Raw genomic sequence first — 3,231 nt, 5'->3', positions numbered from 1 at the left:
GTATTGCCTCTCTTATTGCTGTTGAAAAGCCCCATCAGTGCCAGGCGCTGTGATTTATGTCCCTGATCCCCCTCCACCTCCAGCTCCTTTCCATTAGGCTTTACAATATTCCCCCCATTGTTCAGCTCCCAGCGTTATCGGCCCTGCCCAGGCCTGTCAGCGGGACCGGCCCCACACACAATCACACCGGGAGGAGAGGAGGGAGAGGAGGGGAGGAGGGGGAGGAGGGGGAATGATAGGACGTAGCGAGAGATCGAAGAGGTGGGGTACAACAGATAGGAGGAGGTGGTGGAGACAGTGGCAGGCAGAGATGGGTGGGGGTGTGATGTGGAGGAGGAAGATGAGGTGGAGGGCAGCGCGTTGAGGGAAGTGCAGATATGGGCGATGTCCATCTGAGCCTGGGTTTTATGGTCTCTGAGAGGGTGGAGGTGGTGCAGGGAGGAGGTGGAGGAGACATAACTTAGGCAAAGTGTGAGATGTTGACTGCAACGATGAGAGGTGGAGATGCCATTCGGACGCGGTGCTCTGGAACGTTCCGTTAAGAGTACATGTCCATTAAGATATATATTTTTATTGCCTCGGAATGGGTTGGCGTTGCTGTGTGTTCAGTGCAGTGCTGGGGGGGGGGGGGGGGGGGGGGGGGGGGGGGCGAGATAAGGTGACGGCGGCGGTTCCCCGGGAGCCAGGCTTTTGATACGCATCCCACTCTGTCAATTTAAAGTCATCTTTATTGCTTTCAAGAAAGGTTGGAAGAAGCAGGAGTCTGCTTTTATGCGTTTATTTTTTGGGGGGGCTAAATATAGCAGCCTCTCAGACGAGGCTTTACAATAAAGTGCAGGCAGATGCAACAGAGTTGTTAAGTGTGCTACAATGAATGTTTGAAAGGCAGCCTCGGGAAAGGTCGAGAGGGCCTGAGTGGTGTGTCTGTGTGTGTGTGTGTGTGTGTGTGTGTGTGTGTGTGTGTTGGTGTGTGTGTGTGTGTGTGTTGGTGAGGGGGTTATATAAAGATATTCAAACTCAGTAGTCGCCTTGATTATATGCGAGTAAAAACAGGACGTACAGTCTGTTTGTGCGGATGACGCACTGAAAGTTTCAGCTGATGGAGACATGCAAACACTGTGGCGTAACTTTTCACTGCACACAAAGTCGGTAATATTTCTTCACGTTAATAATGCAAAGGAAATTCAGTTCGCTCTCCTCATAAAGCTGAGATTTATTCCCTTTTCTCACCTGCTGTAAATGGAAAACACTCTGCCTTTACAATCCCTCCCATTTAAATTCGAACAAAAGTCAAATGCTCAACAATGGAAGAAAAGAAAAAAAAACGTCCTAGTTGTTTCTCTGCCGCATATTGCCACCCAGACAATGACGTGCTTAATTTGAAAAAACGAATTGCAAATCACCCTTGTTTCATATTCAGCCCCCCCGCCCCCACCACCCCCCTCCTGAAGAACCCTCCTGCTAAAGATCGTTTTGACATATACCTTTAAGTAGAGGGAGATGAGAAATCGGGGATGAAAAGGAGTAGAGGAGGCAGAGAGGAGGAGGGGTAAGGAGGAGTGGTGGCTGATAAGCTTGCTTGCTTTCAACCCTGTGGAGGATAAGGGAGAAGAAGTTTTAATATCTCTAAATCAGCGGCTCGATATTGAAAGTGTCATCTAATTGAAAATGATTTAGGACACCGGGCCCGCCTGGCAATCGTATATAAATTCACTCCTGACACCGGCTCCAAAGTCTCTCTATTTCTACTTTATGAGTCATTTGCATGGCGGGGGCCTTGGAGAGTATAAACCATGCAAATGATATGGAGCCCTGCACAAGGTGATGTATCCCCCCCCACCACCACCTTCTCCTCCTCCTCCATCTCACTCGTTCTCCCTTTTTGCCTCAGGAGAAATGCTTTCTGCTATGCAGCTGCCTTTGTCCAGAAAGTCATTTATTTCTCTTGTTGTGGGCTCGCTTGCCATTTTACAGCTTCCCGCACGGGTTAGTGGGGGAGAGAGCCGGCTGAATAACTGTCGTCTCCCATTTGCGAGCCTGTGTTGAAAGTAATTTCCTTATTTTGTGAAAGATAGACGCCCCACAATAGCAATGCTGGTGTGTATCCCCACAGTACATAACAATAAATATACCTGCGCTTTAATGCAGAGCTGAAAGCCCCTTACGTCAGACTGTGTTATTAAGTCATATCAGTACTGTCGATGGCTTAAAGCACTGAATGAGACGTTTTGCTTTATCTTTCAGTGACCTGACATTTCCTCCGACCACTCTCAAGTCACATCACTTGGCAGGTTAAATCATTGTGAAGAACGTGGTAAAAACAAGACCCTTTACACATACAGAGGAGCAAGTAAAAACTCAAATAAAACTAAATAGAGAGAACGGGGAGAAGAAAAAATGGAAAACTGAGAAGACGGTTTGTAGCCTTTAGATTATCTATCACAGCAATTCTTTACCTGGCGGCTCGTCTCTCCTCTCGGACGGGCATAAAGAGCATGTGAGAGTTCAGAGGGGCCGACTCACGCTTACCCTTTACAGCCCCTATAAAACTTTTATGACTTGAAAATCCTCTATTTCTCTCTCACAAAAACCGAGATTAAGGGATGAAGGGATGAGAGCGAAATGGAGACGGATGGAGCACAACATAATGAGCGCCTCTGTCGCTCACGCTCTCCTGTAAATGGACCCAATTTTTTTGGTATCCCACCAAAGCTGTTGTTATTAAGGTGCAGTAAAGTGGCATGGGGGGAATATCCATGTGCACATTATTGTCTAACACTATGTGGCCTCTCGTTGTAGGAAAGGGGCTGAGTTATCCCACAGGGTGCAATTTGTGTGTAAACATGTGTGCCCTTGTTGTGTCCCCTCTGGATCTGTGGTTTTGGTCCATTTACCAAGAAGACCGGCTCTGCCCTGTAATCTGCTGTGCATGTTTTTGTGTATGCTTCATGTTTTGTGCTTGAATTTTATATGTGGGTGTGTGTGTGTTGCATTTTCTGTTCTCCTTTCCCAGGCCCCTCACCTGAGCATCTATGCATGCATCTTAATTTGGTCGTAAACATACATGTATGCAAGTGCCTGTATTTGTGCCTATATGCATTAGTAAGTAGATGCAAATTTTCCGAGGTAGGTACTGCGTAAGTGTGTGTGTGTGTGCGTTCAGGAGCCGGTGTGTGAACGACTGCAGCAGTCGCATGTGTTGCCCAGGGAGCTCCTGCGTGCGGTGGCAGT

The sequence above is a fragment of the Pleuronectes platessa genome, chromosome 3 (assembly GCF_947347685.1).
Source record: "Pleuronectes platessa chromosome 3, fPlePla1.1, whole genome shotgun sequence".
NCBI lineage: Eukaryota > Metazoa > Chordata > Actinopteri > Pleuronectiformes > Pleuronectidae > Pleuronectes > Pleuronectes platessa.
The sequence above is the reverse complement of the archived record's forward strand: the minus strand, read 5'-3'. Positions refer to the sequence as shown.